General features: G+C 38.5%; 1 protein-coding gene across 4 annotated transcripts in view; it reads right to left on the bottom strand.

The window, feature by feature from the left end:
- AIMP1 (aminoacyl tRNA synthetase complex interacting multifunctional protein 1) overlaps positions 1 to 21237 on the bottom strand; it is a 138223-nt gene that overhangs the window by 25174 nt on the left and 91812 nt on the right. For 3 of the 4 annotated variants that reach the window (XR_011537818.1, XR_011537819.1, XR_011537817.1), the window contains exon 9: positions 15782 to 15988. The gene's annotated coding sequence lies outside the window, so the exon portion shown is untranslated. Of the gene's footprint in view, positions 1 to 15354; positions 15989 to 21237 lie in introns of those variants that run through there. The other variant, XR_011537816.1, reaches the window with a different exon arrangement.

The following is a 21237-nucleotide window of genomic DNA, read 5'->3' on the forward strand; positions in this document are numbered from 1 at the left end:
CCAAAAACAGAGATTTGTAGGATCTTGAGACTGGGGTGAAAAAAGGCTATTTCAGATATGCAATATCCTTTCCATATCTTCTAATGATAGTTTCTGTACCCATATTCTTAAAGCAATGTAAACCACTTATTTGTTCACAGTAATGTCACCTAGGCCATTTGTATTCTATCCAAGAAAGTAGGCAGGTACCAATCCCCAATTATCCTTTTTTTATTAGGTTGTCTTTTCCCAGTTGATTTGTAAGATTTCTATATATATTCTAGATACTAATCCTTTGGTCTCTATGTCAAAAACATTTTTCTCATTCTTGTTTATTGCATCTTTTGTTGTTTAGAAATTTACAATTTCAATATAGTTAAATGTACAATTATAAAAATTTAATATATATTAAATGGAATACAATGAAGGTATTCTTTATATTCTTCAAAAAGTTATAAGGTCTTTAATCAAATGGAATTGAGTATGTGTATGTCTTCTTTTTTTCACATTTAGATATGCAGTTGTTCCAAGACCACTTATTAGAGTTTTACATATTATAATGACACTCTTCTCATGAACTGAAATACCATATATGTAAAGTCTAAATCATTCTGTTCTTTGTTTGTTTGTTTGTTTGTTTCCCCTTTCTCTTTTGTCCTTTTGATGTATTTGCCCTTTCCTGAAAACTGAGGCGGTTTACATTCCATTAGCAGGTAAACAAGTCTTGATAATGAGTTTGGCAAGTCTGTCTTCCTCCTCCCCCTTCCTCTTCAGAATTAGCTCAGCTGTTTGAACTTACACTCTTTCATATTAATTTTAGAATCAATTTCTCAAATCCCATGAAAAACTGTTGAAATTTTATTGAAATTACATTGAATTTATAGATAAATTTGGGTGAGTTGAAATCTCTATGATGTTGAATCTTCCCACCTATGACCATAGTACACATTTCCACTTAATCGACTCCTTTTAAATGCTTGAAAACTATTTTATAATCTTATCCACATAAAACTTGAATATCTATTGTCAATTTATTCCTATATATCTTATATGTTTTGTTACATTGCAAATGCTTTTTAAAAATTTCTATAACATTTGTGTTTACTGCTGTTATATAGGAACATTATAGATTTTATATACAAATCTTATCCCCACCATCCCAGCTGAACTCTTATTGTTTTTAATAATTTGGAGATTCTTTTGCATATTTTTCATGGAAAATCATATTGTCTGAAAATTATAGTTTTGTCTTTTTATATTTAATGTATATATCTCTTATGTTCTTTCCTTTTCTTATTGTAATAATTAAGACCACCAACACAACATGAAGAGCACTGGTGATAGCACTGACTCTGAGGAAGACCAATCATATTTCTGTTTCAGTCCTAATTTACTAATAGCTTTTATTATTAAAGGGTAGTGAATTTTATTGAATGCTTTCCTTGCATTTATTGAGATGATTGTATGTTTTTATCACATTTTATCTATTAATGTGCTGAATACATAAATATATTTTCTATTGCTGAACAACAGAATAAGCTCCATTTGGTAATGTTGCTGCTAGATGCAATTTGCCTTACAATCCTCTAACAAGATTGACCCAGAGAAAGAGATAAAGTGTTGTAATTTTGTATTTACATTTATAAATGAGATTTGCCTTTGTTTTCTTATTGTACTCTCCTTATACAGTTTGAATATCAAGGTATACAAATTATACTAGCATCAAAAAATGGATTAAGTAGCTTTCCCCCTTCTGTACTCTGGAAACATGGCATAAAACCAGAATTATCTGTAAGTTAAAGTCTGCTAAAACTTCCCGGTAAACTCTCTGGACTTGGTGCCACTGTCGGGAGAAGGTAGATGGGTGTGAATTGTGATTATCAATGAAATGTTTTAATGGTCTTTCTGAGGATGTTCAAAGCTCCAAGAAGGGCATGGGGTCCTGTTTTTCACCAGGTTATATCTTCCCTAATCCCAATACATTGTTGGGATTCAAAATGCTCCCAATTAATATCAGCAAAATCACAACAATTACATTTTAAACATTTTAGACGTAATTTATTCAGGTGTCTATAGATTCTTAGTTTCATTTTTTACATTTTTTGAATAAACATCTTTTCTGTCTGATTTTTTTTTCTTCTTTGCCAGATTCAATACAATTACTAGTAATAACATACAAGTATATGGGAACTTATTTGGAATTCAAACCTATTTCTAAGCTTTTTACTTCATATTACCCTTTTGACATAATCATGGGGTGTGCTGGGTCCCCAAGATCACCCCCAGGTTTGGTGATTTGCTAGAAGGGCTCACAGAACTCAGCATATAGTCTTACTCATAGTTACAATTTATTACCAAGAAAGGATACAAAGCAAAATCAGAAAGGGAAAAGGCACATGGGGTGAAGTCTGGGGGAGACCAGGCACAAGCTTCCAGATTCATTTCCCAGTGAAATCACAAGGATATGCTTAATTCCCTCAGAAACAAGTTGTTTCACAACAAATGTGAAACGTTGTCTACCAGGAAAGCTTGTTAGGCTCAGCAACAAGGTTTTTATCTGGGGCTAGCCATGCAGGCACCCTTTGCGAGGCATGTACACAAATCCAAGACCCCCAGAAGGAAGGCAGGAGTCCAACAGAAGCCATATTGTTCATACAAGCATTTCCAGCACAGTGAGCCGCTCTGGTGAGGTATGGTGGGAACCCTCCTGAAACCCAAGTCCCCAGATGCCAGCCAGGGCCCAACTTTGTAAGCAGATCTTTCTGGCGACAGAGGAGGGGCTTGCTCTTTTCTGCACATATTTCATAGCCGTATCCTCCACAGATAAAAATGACGTAAAGAAGTCAAATTCTCTTCTCATAACCATGAGCTTCTGGTTGGGGCAAACCTTAGTTATTCCAGCTCTGTATCCAATATTCTTTCCAGTAGATTACATGGCTGTTTAAAAAAGCATCTGCTATCCAAGCAACTAAGACTGGTTTAAACAAATTGAAGTGACTAATAATCAAGGATGCAGTTACAGATTTTTGTCCTTCACACATGAACTGGAAGCAATAATAGCCTCTAGATTAGTGCTGTCCATGATAACTTTCAGCAGCTACAGAAACCTATACTCTGTCCTGTCCATACAGTAGCCACTATTGACATGTGACTACTGAGCACTTAAAATGTGGCTAGTGTGACTGATGAACTAAGTACGTAATTTTGTTTAATTTTAATTAATTTTAATTTAAATAGCCAGATGTGGCTAATAGCTACATATTGGAAGCCCAGCCCCAGATAATTTAAGATTACTTTACTAAAGCAAACTATAGTGAGATTTGTAGATTAAATAGCCCCTGGAATGCCAGAATTTCCTTTGGATTTCCTGAGGTCCAAATGGATACCACCATATGGTCCCCCAAATGTCCTGATTTCTTGTGGTCTTAATCCAAATTTACAAGCCTTAACCAGAATAAAGAATACCCCAACATCTCTGCCTGGGCTTTTTTAAAAGAATCATTCAGGAAATAACCTACTGTCTGGAGATTGGTAGTGCCAAGGGTACTGAGTGACAGCCCTCAGGAAAAGGAAGCGCCTGCCACTTTGTAAGAGCAGACACAGAGTGGCACAAAGTCAGTCAGTGAGTCTCAATGTGTAAATATCAGTTCACTTGTCTTTAGAGTCTACTGGCAACCTCGCTGGAAAAGAGAGAAGGGAGAAAAAGCAATAGCAATAATTTTCCCCAAAAAAGGATCTAATGAAATAGACAATAAATTTCAACTTATTCCAAATATTATAATGTTTGGCAGACATACCTTCATGATATTATATCCCAAAACTCCAGTAGAAATTATTTTTGCATATGTAAAAAACATAATAAAAAATGAGAGCATATAAAATAAGCAAGGTTACTTTTGAAATACAGTCAAAGCTCTATTTTTGTTTTCGAGCCAATACAAAAATCGCCAATTTTTCATCGTTAGAAACTAAAACAAATGAGTGCCATCTTGTGGTGGCATATACCACTCCCACACAGTGTTGTAAATTGCCCCCACCTTCTGAACAAGGCTTCTCCAACGTCATTCAAAATGCTTCTGACCTCAATCTCAGACACTCTCTCAGATTTGGTCTCTGGTTTCGCTTCAGAATATAAAAAAGAAAAATAAAAACAAAATCGAAGAACTAGGGGTAGAAGGAAGGGCCCAAGATTATTTACCTGAAGAGGAGTGAACACCAGAGTGAAAAAGATTTCTGTGGAAAATAAAGAAATATTGGCAGTAGCAAAAAGCCCTTCTAAAGTTCATAAAGTGGAGTTGCAGCCTAAGGAGAAAATAAACAAAAGTCTGCATCATGCAAGATCTTTTTAAGGGAGAGGAAGGAACAGCTACACAAATTAACATTTACCCTCCTAGTACTGAGGTTGCTGGCAAATAAAGAAGGCAAGAAGAATAAAAAGGGAAAATATGGCTAAATCTATTTTCTTCTACCTATTTGAAAAAAATGCTACAAGACAATATTGCTAATGTGAAAAGTGTTTTCCTACTAATAAATACATAAAATCATTCAGTATAGAAAGTTAGAAAGTGGCATTCATAACTAGGACGCCTGATTGCAGTGGGCGTCAAATGGGATTTGCCACAGATGTGTCACAATGATACAGGGCCCTAAAACACAGGGATCCACGACAAGTGTTAGGAAGACTAAGTTAAAACCAGACTTCTTCATGGCAGGATTATTTAGAATCTTGAATATGTTCATACGCATTGCGAACTCTCAAAAGACAGATTTGAGTTTCACCATTTTCTAAACTTTTCTGGGTAAAGAATCACTTGTTTTTTGCTTTGGAGTATATCCAAGTACTAGTGTTCTACAAGAACATTTGGGGAAACACTGTTCTTATTCAATAGTTCCAGATAATTTTCCTTGAAGAAGCTTTTCAGCATCCTTTCTCACTCACTCTACCTGGATACATCATCACAAAAGGAAAGTAAACGTACAACCCAGGAAGCCGTCATATCCCTGAATGAGAACTTGCCCTCTTAATTATGAGTTAGATGTCACTTAATGTTGCCAACACAGCCAATGACTTCTTGTAAAACTTTTAGTGGTAGCAGTGGACTGAAAGTCCCATTCACAGCCTTTGTGAGTGCCAAAGCAACTTACAGAATCAAGGAGTATGGCGATGACGGTTGATTAAACGATCATTGGTAACACTGGCACATTATATAAAGAGGTCCTGGTGGACAAAGAATGTGTGGCACAGATTGGGTAGCTGTTCACCAAATTATTTCACTTTTTTCCTAGTCACAAAACTAGGGTACATTTCCCAGTCTCCTTTGCATTTGAATTCTATCATCTGACTAATTTCTAACTAATAAAATATGGACGAAACAATGTACATAACTTTCAGGCTTGGCCCCCAGACACCTCCTAGATGATCATCCACTCTCTCTCTTTCAGGAGTTGATGCCCAGAAAGGCTTGGAAGCCACGGATTAAAAATGAATCTTGCTCAGCCTGGGTCCCTGAAGAGCAGCAGGGAGCAGAGGGCACCCTCTACCGCCACTGCCCCTGACTGGACTTTACATGAACAGGGAGGAACGAAGTATATCAGGTCACCAAAATGTCAGGCCTGTTCCATTTGTAGCATCTGGCGTTACTTTAACTACCAGAGGAGGGGATAGGGTTGTTTGCAACCAAACGGTGGCCTTGCTAAATTTGGTTAAATTTCTTTCAAATTTTGTAACGGTACTTTGGTTTCTTCTTTTTCATAATTGCTCCATACCTTGTTTTTTAATTTTCCTTATATTTGAAGAAGTAGTGAGAAAAAAAAAAAAAGCAAACTATGTGGAATCAGAAAGCCTGCCTTGAAATCTAAGCTAGTTACTAGTCATTGATTTTGGATGGGCCACTGTCATTTAACTATCTCTGAATCAACTTTGACTTTTTGATTCCCTTTTCTGAAACATGCTGAGCCTTCTCACCCCCACACACTCCCCTAACGCATCCTCTTGTGCCTTTTTGACCCAGGCTTATCTCTTCTTATTTCTCTGGTGCAACTCACTAGTTTCGAATTATGGTAACACAACTCCACTATGGCATTATCTCCATAATTATGTTTTCTCCCTTTAACTTACTCTTTCAAATCACTGGTTGTTAGGAAACTCCTCTATGGCTCTCCACCGTCTACTTTGTCTGGCTCCATGCCTGGTTCAGCCACACCCAGGACAGGTCCCCACAACTAAGGTGTGACCAATTTCCTAGCACCCAGTCAGGATACGGCGTCAAAATATGACAGCAGGACTCAAGTCCAGGCCTTCTGCTACCAAGAAAGTCCATATCCTGGGCCATAAAACAAACCATAACAAATTTTTTAAAAATTTAACAATACAGAATGTATTCTCTGACCATAATAGAATCAAACTACAAATCAATAACTGAAAACCAACAGGAAAATCTCTAAACAGGTGGAAATTAAACAACACATCTAAATAATCCATGGGTCAAAGAGAAAGTGTCAAATGAAAAATTTTTAAATGCATAGCACTGAATGAAAATGAAAATATAACATATAAAAATATATGAAATGTAGCTAAAGCAACAGCAACAAGAAAGATACTTTTAGCATTAAATGCTTACATTAGAAACAAGCAAAGATCACAAGTCAATAACTTAAGTTTCTAACTCAAAAAACTAGAAAAGGAAGAGCAAAATAAAGCAAGCAGAAGGAAGGAAACATTAAACAAGCAGAAGGAAGGAAATATTAAAGATAAGAGCAGAAATCAGTGAAACTGAAAATAAGTAAAACAATAACAATAGAGATCATCAATGGAACAAAAAGCTGGTTTTTCTTTTTAAATCAAGAAAATTGATAAACCTCTGGCAATACTGACAACATAAAAAGAGAGAAGTTACAAATCACCAATATAAAAAATGAAAGAGGGGATATCTCCACAGAGCCTGCAGCTGCCGAAAGCATAATAAGGGAATACTATGAAAGACTTTGTGCTCATAAATTTGGCAACTTAGAAGAAACTGATCAATTCCTTGAAAACCACAAACTACCAAAACACATCCAAGATAAAATATATAATCATAGTAGTCTTGTAATCATTAGATAAATAGACTTAATTTGTAATTTAAAAGCTTTCAAGAAAATGGTGTCCAGCTCACCAGAGAATTCTACCAAACACTTAAAGAAAAATTAACACCAATTTTACACAATATGTCCTAGAAAATTGAATAAGGGGAGAACACTTTCCAACTCATTTTACGAGGATGGTGTTACCATGATACTAACACCAGAACAGAAACAAAAACAAAAACAAAAGAAAGAACATTACTGACCAATGTATTTTGTGAACTTAGACATAAAAATTTTAACAAAGTACTAGCAAATTGTATCAAATAATTTATAGAAAGAATTATACTCCATGACCAAGTGGGATTTATTCCAGGTATTCAAGGCTGGTTCAACAATCAAAAATTAATCAATGAGGGGCCAGCCCAGAGGCATAACCGTTAAGTTCGTGTGCTCCACTTCAGTGGCCCAGGGTTTGCCAATTTGGAACCTGGGCACTGACCTACGCACCACTTATCAAGCCATGCTCTGGCAGGTGTCCCACATATAAAATAGAGGAAGATGGGCACAGATGTTAGCTCAGGGCCAATCTTCCTCAGCAAAAAGAGGAGTATTGGCAGCGAATGTTAGCTCAGGGCTAATCTTCCTCAAGAAAAAAAAGTTAAATCAATGAAATTCACCATTACAACAAGCTAAACAAGAAAAGTCATATGATCATATCAACTGATGCTAGAAAAGCATTTGACAACATCCAAAGATCCATTCATCATAAAAACTCCCAGCAAGTCAGGAATAAAGGAGAACTTCTTTAACTTGATAAAGAGCATCTTATAAACCTACATCATAATTAATAATGAAAGATCGAAATCTTTCCCCTAACACCAGGAACAATGCAAGGATGTCTGTTTCAGAACTCTTATTCAACATAATAGTGCAAATTCTAGCCACTAAAATTAGGCAAAAAGTAAGTAAAAGGAACATAGATTGAAAAGAAAGAGATAAAATATCCCTATTTGCATATAACATTATTGTCTACATAGAAAATTCCAAGAAGCCATCAATAAAACCAAACAACTCATTTAGCAAGGCTTTCGGATACAAGACCAACACACAAAAATCATTCCCATTTCTATATACTAACAATGAACATGAAGAAATAAAAACTAAAAACAGAATACTATAATCACTCCAAAGAAAATAAAATACTTAGATATACACTTACCAAGCATATACAGGAATTATGCTGAAAATTATAAAATACTAATTAAAAAAATCAAAAAGATCTTTTTTCTTTTTTTCCTAGTGTGTAGCCTCTCTTTTCATCCTCTGTATGTGATCTTTTACAATGTTTATGGCAGCTTAATTCATAACAGCCAAAAACTAGGAAAAAACTTGATATCATTCTATGGGTAAATGGTTGAACAAACTGTGGTACCATGTGCCACAGGTACCATGTAATACTACTCAGCAATAAAAAGGAAAAACTATTGTTACTGACAATAGTTTGGGTGAATCTTCAAAGTTTCTGCCGAGTGAAAAAAAAAATCAATCCCAAAAAATTACATACTGTATGATCCCCTGACACACAGACATATGTATACATATATGGATGCATATATATATATTTTTTAATGATAAAATTTTATAAAAAGAGAACAGATTAGTGGTTCCCAGGGATTAGAAACAGGATGGGGTGGGCTGAGGTGTGGGCAGAGAGGATATGAGGGAGATGGATGTGGTTATTAAAGGGCAACTAACCAGAAGTACCCTAGTGGTGATGGTATTGTTCTGTATCTCGACTGTGGTGTGGAACACAAAAGCTACATGTGCAATAAAATTATACAGAACTAGACTCATGCACACACAAGTGCAATAAAATTATACAGAACTAGATTCATGCACACGCAACAAGTGCAAATAAAACTAGTGAAACCTGAATAAGACCAGTGGATTGCATCAATATCAACATCCAGATTATGATATAATTTTGCAAGATGTTACCACTGCGTAAAGGATACACAGGCTCACTCTGCATTATTTCTTACAACTGCATGTGAATCTACAAGTTTCTCAATAAAAATTTCAATTTTAAAAAATGCACAACTTTGCTACCAAGAGTCACTGTTCCTCCATCACTATCACCAGCAACTCCTAGAGTGACCAACAAGTTTACCCAGGACTAAGGAATTTCCCAGGATGCAGCACATTAGATTTTAAAACTAGGACAGTCCCTATGTAGAAAACTCTAAAGATTCCACCAAAAAACCTTTTAGAACTTATAAAATTCAGCAAATCTGCAGGACATAAAATCAATATATAAAAATCAGTTGCATTTCTATACGCTAACAATGAACTACCCAAAAACAAAATTAAGAAAATTTTATTTACAATAGCATCAAAAAGAATAAAATACTTAGGAATAAATCTAACCAAAGAGGTGAGAGACTTGTGCACTAAAAAATACAAAAGATCACTGAAGGAAATTAAAGACACAAAAAAACGGAAAGAATCCTGTGTTCATGTATTAGAAGACTTGATAGTGCTAAGATGTCCACACAACCAAAGTTACCCACAGATTGAACACAATCCCTCTCAAAATTCCCACAGCATTTTTTCCAGAAATAGAAAAAACATAATGGAAAATCTTCAAGATGTTAGATTTGGCATTGATTTCTTGGATATGGCAACAAAAGCACAGGCAACAAAAGCAAAAAATAGACAAATGGGACAACATAAAACAAAAACTTTTGTGCATCAAAGGACACAATCAACAGAGTAAAAAGGCAACCTATGAAATGGGAGAAAAGATTTGAAATCATATACATCTGATAAGGGGTTAGTATCAAGAATATATAAAGAAATCCTACAACTCAAGAATAAAGAATGTAATAACCCAATTTAAAATTGGGCAAAAGACTTGACGTCTCTCTGAAGATGATATGGTAATGGCCAATAAGCATAAGAAAAGATGCACAACATCAATAATCATCAGAGAAATGAAAACTACAATGAGATATCATCTCATACCAAGTAGGGTGACTACTATCAAAAAGCAAAACATAACAAGTATTGGTGAGGATGAGGAGAAATTGGAACACTTGAACACTGTTGATGGGATTGTAACATGGTGCAACTGTTATGGAAAACAGTACAGAGTTTCTTCAAAAATCAAAAATAGAACTACCGTATGGTCCAGAGACCCCACTCCTGAGTATAGATCCAAAAGAACTGAGAGCAGAGTATTGAACAGATATTTGCACATCTATGTTCACAGCAGCACTATTCACAATAGCCGAGAGGCAGAAGCAACTCGAATGTCCACTGAGGGATGAATGGATTAAACAAAATGTGGTCTATCCACACAATGGAATATTATTCAGCCTTAAAAAGGAAGGAAATCCTGTCACATGCTTCAACATGGATGAAGCTTGAGGACATTACGATTAGTGAAATAAGCCAGTCACAAAAAGACAAGTACTGTGTGATTTCACTTGCATGAGGTATCTAAGGTAGTCACATGCATAGAGACAGAAGGCAGAGAGGTGGCTACCAGGGGCTGGCGTGGGGAGAAAAGTGGAGTTGTTGTTCAGTGGATACAGAGTTTCAGTTTGCAAGATGAAAAAGTTCTGGAGATGTGTTCCACAACAATGTGAATATATTTAATACTACTCTACTGTACACTTAAAAATGGTTAAGATGGCAAATTTTGTTATGTGTTTTCTACCACAATTGAAAAAAAAGACTGAAACAGTCCTGGGCAAACTGGAACAGGTTGGTCGCACTAGCACCCTCACCCTCAGCAAAAGGAACGTCACGAGGTAATTCCATACTGGGAATCGCAAACCCTCCTGGCCTTAGGCTCAGAGAATACTGCTCTCCTGCAAACTTGAGCACAGCACACTTTCCTTAGTCCCCCAGGACAGCTGGACGCCAGACTAAGAAAGGTTAAGGAAGACTTCACTGAAGTTTAGAATCGAAAGATGGAGGCTCTGCGTATGTTCTGTCCCTGAGATACACAAGGATAGGATGGGCTGAGTGGTCTCCACCCAGCAAGGTGTCGGATGAGACAGACTCTTTCATTTTTAGTGGTTGGTTGTACCCTTATTTCAAAAGACATTATCAACACATCTTTAGGAAAACCTAATTATCGCTGTCTGGTGTCCACAGGGATGTGGGGAATTAAGAGTTAGCTGGTGTGTCTACCCATGGGTCTGAGGGTTAAAGAGAGAAGAGTTCTCAGGAGTGTTGAATGACTGCCCAATTTTAAGGTGAATCCTCGGGCAAAGCTGTGAGAGCCAGGCCCCCCTCCCATGCTGACGTTCTCGCTCCACAGCCTCTCTTGGAGCCTCAGCGATTACGTTCTCTGCCTTACTGACCCGACAAAGATTTGCTGTAAGATTTAGCTAGGCTTCACCTTTGTGTAACTTTTCTGGGCCACCAGCCTTCTCCAGACAGAGCTGGTAGCTACTTCTTCCTCTCTGCTCTCCATGCTTTTGGATATGGTAGCTCTGTTGTTTAAAAAAAAGACAGATGATAAATAGAGAGAGAAATGCATAGATAGATACATAAAACCTACATAAATATAGATATCCACTGGACTATGAACTCTTACAGAAAGAAGATTCTTTCTTGGTGATATTTTTACTCCTGACTCAAAAAATGATTGTTAAATGAATGAACACATGAATTCAAGAGGCGATTTGGAAGCAAAGAATCAAAGATGAGTGAAATTTCCTTCATAAAATTTCCCCCACACCTACTTTAGATATGACAATCGTTCTTAAATCCTCCCTTGCAGCTTTCCTCACAAATAAAATTAGTTTCAGTGGTCCTGAGGGCAAATTTTCCTAGGTGCATCCCATAGAGCCGAGCACGACTGGACACAGCAAATGAACACAGCTCCCCTCGCCACACCCTGTGACGGCACCCGTAACGTGGTGCCTTCTCCTTCATCTACGTTTTCCTTCCACGTTCCTTAAAATAAGTGGACCATAATATGAATTAATCACTTTCCAAATTTTTTGTCCCTAAAAAAATTAAAAGTATGGATTTAATTAGAAAGAACAAAAGAGAAAAGAAAAAATTTTCTCATTCTTTCAGAAGTTGAATATGACTTGAGAATTCCTTATACTCAAATGCCATATGCAGAAAAGTCGTTCCTTCAGGACTAGAGTTCTGTACCCTCTGAATCAGGTTAGGACTAACTGCTAGTGTTTTCTCTTAACCCTATGGAATCATTCTCTTAAAAATAAAATGCTTGGGCCGGCCCAGTGGTGTAGCGGTTAAGTTCGCACACTCCTCTTTGGCAGCCCAGGGTTTGCAGGTTCAGATCCCAGGCACAGACCTACACACCGCTCATCAAGCCATGCTGTGGTGGCATCCCACATAAAATAGAGGATGATTGGCACAGATGGTAGCCCAGCAACAATCTTCCCTTCACACACACAAAAAAAATTAAGAAAAAAAAATGAAATGGTATTAGAACCCTACTAGCAAGGTCCCAGGCAGGGACTTCTGAAATTTCACATTCTTGAAAATGAAACAGAATTGTATAGAAGCTTCAACTTGGAGGTTTTTTTTTACAAATCTACCACTTGTTATGGTAGATTTATGATCATGATGATGACCACAGACAATTCATTTAAACTATGTGAGCCTCTATTTCTTCATAAGTAAGAAGTATTTCTTCATAAATAACACAGGTTCATAGAATTATTATGAAAACTAAGAGATATAAAGTCTGTAGCACAGGACCCAGCACAATAGATGCATATTAAATTTTGTTTCCTGGGGGTGCCGGCCCTGTGGCCTAGTGGTTAAAGTTCTGTGTGCTCTGCTTCAGGAGCCCAGGGTTTGCAGGTTCGGATCCCAGGTGGGGTCCTGCTCCACTCATCAGCCATGCTGTGGAGGCATCCCACATACAAAGTGGCAGAAGATTGGCACAGATGTTAGCTCAGGGCTAATGTTCCTCAAGAGGAAAAAAAAAAGAGGAAGATTGGCAACAGATGTTAGCTCAGGGCGAATCTTCCTCACACACAAAAAAATTTATTTCCTTTCTCTTTGTTACCCTCTTGTGGTATTAAATTTAAGGTAAAATTTTACTAAAACTCAAGTGCTGAGAATAAAATTTCCCATTAAGAAAATGATTCACAGAAATATACTTGATCAACAGCTGACATAGGAACAAATATGTCATTTATCATTTTTCTTTTCTTGTCTTGACATGAATTGGCTAAAATAGTGCCATGCAGCCAACACCAATTTTTTTTATTACCACTCTTTTAAAAATGACTGACAGGATATTTTAGTTTATGTGTCAAGAAGAAAGAATAACTGGCTTTTCCAATTGACTGTCATGCTCCCAATCCATTTTCTAAAAGCCTGTCCAATTTGAATTTGTATTTTATTCATTTTGTCTTATAGCAGGAAAAAAGCTCTAATAAAATCAGTAACAACTTTCCTTTTGAGCTAAAAACTACTGTCCTTTGTCTTCTTACATTCTAGCGAAGGCTTATTAACTTCTCAGGCCTTGACTATAGTGTGTATTACCAATACTGGCCTCGAAAATAATCTGCTTCAGTGTGCACGGTAACATCAACTCACGACGATGTCAGGAGAGGGAAAGTGTGTGTGTGTGTACACACGGGCACATGCAGCCATGGGAAAATGGCATGGTTTTCTTGACCTAATTTTGGCAGCTTGAGAAGAAAACTGCTGGGGTTTGGAGTTGCTGCTCCAGGGAACTGAAGTGTGCTGAAGCTGACGCTTGGGCTTCTGAACCATTCTCTCTGGCAGTTACATATGTTCAGAAAATCATGGCTCTTTCTTGGCGAGACCACTTACAAATAATAAAAATAAACAAACTAAAAGAAATGACAATTCAACTAAATTAGAGAATATATAGTATTCATTTTTAAGAAAGTAAGGGAAATTTTTAAAAATTACCCTGAAAATCAACTATACATCAGATTTTTTTTATTGTGGTAACATTAGTTTATAACTTTATATAAATGTCAGGTGTACATGGTTATATATTTCGATTTCTGTGTAGGTTACATCATGCTCACCACCCAGAGGTGAACTGCCACCCAGCACCACACACATGAGCCTAGTCACCCCTTTCGCCCTCCTCCCTCTGGTGACCACCGATCCGATCTGTTTCTCTGTGTTTCCTTCTGGTTGTTTTTACAGCAGATTATTTTTTATGAAGAAGTGTGTCAGGGAAGTTACAGTTTCCTTTAGGATAAGGGGTAGTATGGTGACTTACTGTCTAATATCTAAAAGCGAGCTCTTTAAAATTGGACTGTCAGAGCTGATTGGTCAGGGTCCCACTTTCTAATGCGAAGTTCTATATTTGTTTTCTACCAGTAATATTGCCTCTCCTCCCATGCTTTTGTAGTTAAAGCAACAATAAAACATGTACAGGATCAGGGTCTGTCACTACCCTCTAATAGATCCTAAAAACTCAGTATGGATGTCTGTTTTTCATTCTGCATGTGCTCTGAATCCCAGAGAGTAAAGCCATATAACAGGGGACACACACCCTCCAAAATATGTTCAGAAGCCCACTGTTCCTCTCCCATCTTGACTGCAACTTCCTTCTAACTCTTCTTTTGTGCAAACCCCAGTGTAGTCGTGGATTTAATCCATGTCAGACTTGTTCTGAAACCAGACACGGCCATCCTGGCTCTGGACTGCTGCTCTAGTTACCTGGACGCCCAGGAAATGCTGTTGCTTCATCAGTTAACTGGCCCCAAAGGCTCCAAAAAAGCGATGGCTTTTTTTTTCAGTTCACAGGAGGGAAAACACTGCTACCAAATAGAATTTTCTCAATGTTTAGTTTTCCTCAGATACTTTTTCATATACCCTTACAGCCTACTATTTATCTACTGTGATAGCCGCATCACACTGATCCCTTTAGCCGTTCCTAGAACTACGGACACTTTCTCTTATACTCCTTTGTTGTTGCACTCACTAGTCCCTTTGCCTAAAATATCCCTTGCTCCTTCCTTACCTTCCCACCATTCTTGTTCTAGCAAAATCCTTCCCATCCTTCCAGTGACAGAATAGATGATGTTTAATCCCAGCCTCCTTTTCTGGCCATGCCTTCTATGACACCAGACTTGATTCAGACGTCCATCTCAGGTGCCTTCGTTGGACTAGGTGCACGCATCCGCTGTAGCATGACCCCTCTGTATTGTCACCACCTGCTTGCTATAGTTTTCAATAGGTGACAAACTCCAAGGCAGACACTGAGGGATAGTCTTCATGGTGTCCTCAAGAGCTAGCATTCATTCAGTAGCAGGGACATAGTGGTCTTAAGAGGTCTTTATTGAGTGGCATGAATGAGTGCTAACAGATGACAAAACAACAGAAGTAACAGCAGACAAATCTTAAAGAAAAAGTTGAAAACAATTATTGCGCCAGTTCAATAGCTTCTCTCTCCATAGATGCCTATGATTGTGATTTTTACACAGTATACAAATTGTATAATTATTTTCCCCATCCTTTTCTTGGAGAAAAAAACGCTCTAAATTTAATTTAAAACACAATTTCCTGGAATTCAACCACATAGATACGTTTTGCAAAGACTACCACCCCGTCCATCTCTTTTGCCTCCATCATCAGCTCTGTCCTGGGCACATTTCTTTCTGACTTGAGCTGCTTCTGTGACCTTTTAATACATAAGAAGTGACAGAAACAATGAGACTCTTTTACCTTCTTACCTCAGGCCTCTTACCTTCTTATGAGAAGATGTACTCTTACTCTTGTTCTCAACCTCAGCTGCAGTCTTCAGAAAGAAGAGGCTTCCAGGGTAAAACTAAGGGTTGGAGTTCTGTGAGATCGTCACCACAGGCGAGTAACACGCCTTCCTATCTTCTCTACTCCTCCAAGGAGCGAATTTCAAATAGGTCTCTGCATGTTGAGGATGCATGTTGTAATATGCCTTAAATAAAAGAGAGCAGTAAGTGTTATTGTTGTTTGTTCCTTTGGGGAAGAATTTATTTAAAGTTCAGTTTTTCTGTGTGAGCCTGGAGAATTCTCTTTAGCTATTGTGAAAAGAGACTTTTATTGAAGTGCCCCTTTAGTTGACATTAACAATGGCTACCAATCTCACCCATTTAATGCACGCAAGAACTCTGACCTAGGGCACAAATAGCCATTAAGATGCCTGTGAAGGTCTAGAAAATTATTTCAGGAATGAGAATGGGAGTGGTGGTGGCAGTGGCAGTGGCGGTGCTGTGGTGGTAATGCTGACAGTGCTGGTGGCAATGGTAATATGGTAGTGGTAGTAACATGGTGACAGCAGTTGTAGAGGTAATGGTATTAGTGGTTGTCTTGGGTGGTGATAGTAAGAGTGGTGGTGGTGGTGGTGGCAGCAATGGTATTTGTGGTTGTTTGTAGTGGTGACGGCAATGGTGGTGGCAGCAATGGTATGTGTGGTTGTTTGAAGTGGTGACAGCAATGGTGGTGGCAGCAATGGTCACAGAACTCTTTCTGTTTAGTATGTTAGAGGCTCAGCACAAGACTAAGATGGGAGGCTTTTGAACAAGCCCCTGGCAACTCTTCTCCACGGATATCCAAGAGAAACTGAATAATCACTTAATACTAAGAAAAAGTCTTCCATTTATACAGAGGTAATATGGAGCCCAGAAATGTGGCTCAGGTCCTTTAGAATCATCTCTGCCTGAATGCCACTTGGCACCTGCCCTCCCCTGAGCCCTCAAACCACATGTATCACACTCTCATTCACCCCTTTCCTTTTTTGTGTATTTAAACCAAATGTCGTTTCCTCTGAGAAACCTCCTTGATAGCAACCCCACTGTAGTTCTCAGGGCTTCCCACTCATCAAGTCTTTATCATAGTTCTAGACTGCCTGCTTATCCGTCTCTCCAGCAAATAAAAAAGATCCTTGAAGACAGGCAAAAACCATGCTTTTTCATCCCTGTACTCCCAACATCTAGCACAGGGAGTGAAATCAATGTTCGTTGAACACCTGTGTGAGAGGAAGATTGACTCGTTCCTGTAAGACACCAGATTTCTTTGAAGGACTGGATCATGCCTTTTTCTTCTTAGGTTTCCCTTTCTGTCTTCCAGTGTTTTCTACATAGTAAGTTCTTCGTAATAGTGAAGGGAAAATAAATTCAAAAGATAGATTTAACATTCATTTGATGCACAAAGCAACACTCAAATAGGTAGAGATATTAATCTCCCAAGGTCCCAAGGTCTGTAACCTTCCTGAAACTCCATGGCGTTTCGATGCTGGTGAGCCCTAACTGTGTGAGAAGGGTGCTGACGTCCAAAGATGCCTCCCTTCAGCCACACGCCGTTTCAGGAGCGGAGCTCAGGTCAAGCCCAGGCCTTGTTAGGCCTTTTCTGCTTCTCCCTTCACAAAATCATGTTAACTTATACCTCATTCCTTTCTCTTCTTATGGGTCTTTTTTCATATGCAGTATAAAGTATTTCTAGAACAATTCTCCTCCAGCAAGACGTAGAATTAATAGTAGTTACACTATTTCTGTTTTTAGGACCCACCTCCTCTCCAGTTAAAGCAGGGGCAGTCACCTTAGAAAACAACACCTGCAAAAATCTAGAAAGAAATGATTTGGTCCAGATGGTAATGTTTGGCAGTTGCCAAAAGAGTCCTATGGCCAGAGCTTTAGGCCAAGTCAATTCCATCACACCTTTGCTTGGTGACAGGCTGAAAACAAGCATGATCAATCCCTAGAGTCATTCTGGTTTCTCTGATGCAGATTTTCACCCATTAGGGACCTAGTTCTGGAACCAGAGATCAAAACAACGGATCTTTATTATCCTTCACTGTTCCCTCTAACACTGCTTGCTCAAAGAAAAGGAGGTGAATGATTTCCAACTCGGGTTCAGCTCTCCTGAGAAGCTTGTGGTTTCATGAGTCTGAAAAAAGAACAGTGATTCCCAAGACAACTTTGTCTAATGGTGTTCATAGGATCCCCTGTCCCCAAAGCAGAGCTCTAAGAGCCATTCCTTCCAGGAGAACCGTTCAACCAGCAGCCAAGAGTCAACCTTGATAAATACGATTTTAATAAGTGCTAGAAAATCAGGAAATGCAGGCCCCTGGCTCTTGTGAGTTTTATCATAGTGAGTTCCCTACAGAGAGCTGGAGAAGAGCCAGGAATGTGTCGTCCTCTCCGTCAGAGCCCTGCAAAGCGTCGGTGTGGAAGGGACGTTCTCCCGTCAGGTACTACTGTATATCAAAGGTATCCCCCTCTTAGAGAAAAAGATGAAATTAATTCAAAAACAAAGAGAAGAGTCTGCAGCAACACTGGCAGATGATAAGGTTTATAAGCCAGCCCAAAGGTACTCGAAATCTACCATAAGGGAAACATCTGACAAAGAAAAATGTGTGCTGGCAACTTGTTTGATTGTAATTTCAGTGAAAAATTGAAACCATACTTCCATGGGATTAAGCTTCCCTCACTCACCAGAAAGAGGTCCCTGTTAACAAGTATGGAGCACGTTAGCATCCCCCGCATTCTCCTTCGGGCTGCTTGCCCATAAGTGTACATTGGGAGTTTGAGACAGGAGAAACCTCCTCAATGTGGCCAGAGGTGGTAGAGTTGGTTTTTAATACGTTGCGGACTAAAGTGGTTGCAATGGCAGCAAAAGTAAACATATGCCTTGCGGATGCAATATTAATTAGGGGAATAAATAAGTCCAAAGGGGTTCCCTTCAGAGAGATAATAAGACTCTCTTGAAGGTATGCAAAAGAGGCCCATAGTTTACCTGTCATGGTGTAACGATGCCGAATAGGGGGAAGACACTTTAATTTTCCCAGTGGGTGTGTATCTTTATTTTTCTCATTCACAAGAGAGTAGGCTAGGGAAAATGGTCATGCTTATGGTTTGCAAAAGAACAAATGTTTGGTAAGAAAAAGCAACGCACTAGAACTGGAGAGGTCCTTCACAGTATGTGTTTGCAAAGAATACCAGAACTGCTTACAGCATGTAAAGATGCCACAGAGTCAGTCAGAGCAGTGATAATGCGTTTAAAAACGAATGAGCTCAAGAGCAGTATACGGCGAATACGGCTAACAGTTTAGCAAATGCAAGGGCTGGAAGAAGGAATTATTTTGTCCACATTTTCATTTATTTATTTTCACCAGGACTGTTGCCTTTCCTGCATTACAGTCCCCATCTGCCTCTGTCACAGTGCTCTGACCATCCAGAGAAAGATGGATATTGACCTCCTGGGACTAGGTGTTTCACAAAAAAAATCAATCCTTGGGACAGAGAAAGGATTCTCTACTCTGATGAAGTTATTTCACTATATAAAGTACTGAATTATTTCGGAATGTTTGTAAGAGAAACACACATCTGGTGAGAGGAAGGAGAATGCATCTGAAGTTTAATCCCTTATGAAAGGGCCTCAGCCAAAGAATCTTCTATAGAGCGTGTGATGAAATACACTTTCCCTAGGTAGCTCTAATTATGCAGAAAAATGTCTAATGCTGCCTTGCCATGTCTACATTTTATGTAAGTTCCCAAGGGCAGGAGCCATGTCTTTTAAACTTTGACTCTATTACCTGGTATAAGATCGATGCTTAGTAGAGTTAAATAAAATACCCGTTATAGAAACTCTGCTTTCATACAGTTCAAGAGAAAGCATGTAAAAATAAGAAGCCAAGAAAAGGTCAGTAAGCTTGCCATAATCAAAGAAAAAGCAGCTAGGTTTTAGATATTACATCAAGCCTAATTCCAGCTCCACGAAGGTCAATCCAGACCTGCTTGCCTTATTCATTTCTTCCATCAGGTGGTCTGATGGCTTGAAATTATCACTTTATTTCCAAAGAGGCTAAGTTACTATGAGTGTGGGCACTAGGACAACTCACGCCAATAATTCCAACAGCTTTCTGCCCGCACAGCACCTCGTCCGGCCATAGTGGAAACGAGAAATAATTAATCACATACCTCTGAATGTACAAAGGTAAAAGTTATGCAGGGCCAAAGATCCTGTATGTGTCTGTCTATCTCATCCGACTTTATTTAGAAACTATTCTTCAAAGAAGGAGGGGCTATTCTTCCACATCTTTATTGGTCCCAGAATGCAGGGCACAGGCCTTGGTAGGAGGCAGTTTCTATTATAAATGGCCAAAGGGAGAGTCTCTTGCCTCTGTGAAGAGCCATGACAGCTCCACTAGCTTACGATGTTGCCTGGGGGCAAACAGACGAGTGAAAACTCTGTTACCTTAGATAACTGAAACCAAGGAAAAGGGCTATTTTACAAAAGTTCTGTTTTTCCAATGTACTAAAGAGCAAACTGAAGAAATGGAAAAAGTCAGAAACACACAGAATACATGGTCTCAAAATGTGAGTCCTGGATCAGCATCATCACCATCATCAGGGAACCAGCGCCAAACGCAAATTCTTGGGCCTCTTCCCGACCTGCCGAATTAGAAGCTCTGGGCTGCAGCCGCTTTGTCACATCCTCTAGATGGTTCTGAAACATGCTAAAATTTGAGACCCACTGCTGGAGACTAAGGATGAGTGCAGAGAAGGGGACCTGGGGAACAAAATGCCTGCCAGATGGTGAGGGTTTGAGAAAACAGCAGTAGCAAAAAGGTGGAACAATATAGAGGACAGCTGCAGACAGTGGGCTGACTCATAAAAAACACTTTAAAACTGTAATCAAAGGCACATCCAGCCTGATCTACGAGACTTCTCTCACAGCATCCAGTACCTTTTGAACTTCTGCTTCAGTACTGAGTGAGACCCAAAGTTTTAGAATTAGGAGGAAAATGACATTTTACTTATTTAGGGACTATATCTAAATAAATATCAAGCATTAGAAACAAAATAAAGATCAAGTAAACCTGAAGGTCAGTTTGGGGAAGACTCAAGATATTTTTCTTAACAGATTCTAGTTTAGTATCAATAATCCTTCTCCATAAGTGAATAGCTTTAAACTATAAGATAGAGTTTTAGTTAGGGAGAGCTGTTCAGCAATGGGATGGTTGACACAGATAAAGTACACAATCTTTCTCTTGGAGATCTTAAATTGATTCGTATCTTCTGGGATGGTTTACTAGCAATCCAATTAAATGGCAAAGAGATACATTACTTTTAAATTTATCTTCTGATCTCAGTCCATGAGTTCATAAATATAATTTTCATAAAAACGTTTATTTCCCAGCCCAATATAATTTGGGAATAAACAGGT

This window comes from Equus przewalskii, chromosome 2 (assembly GCF_037783145.1).
Source record: "Equus przewalskii isolate Varuska chromosome 2, EquPr2, whole genome shotgun sequence".
Classification (NCBI taxonomy): domain Eukaryota; kingdom Metazoa; phylum Chordata; class Mammalia; order Perissodactyla; family Equidae; genus Equus; species Equus przewalskii.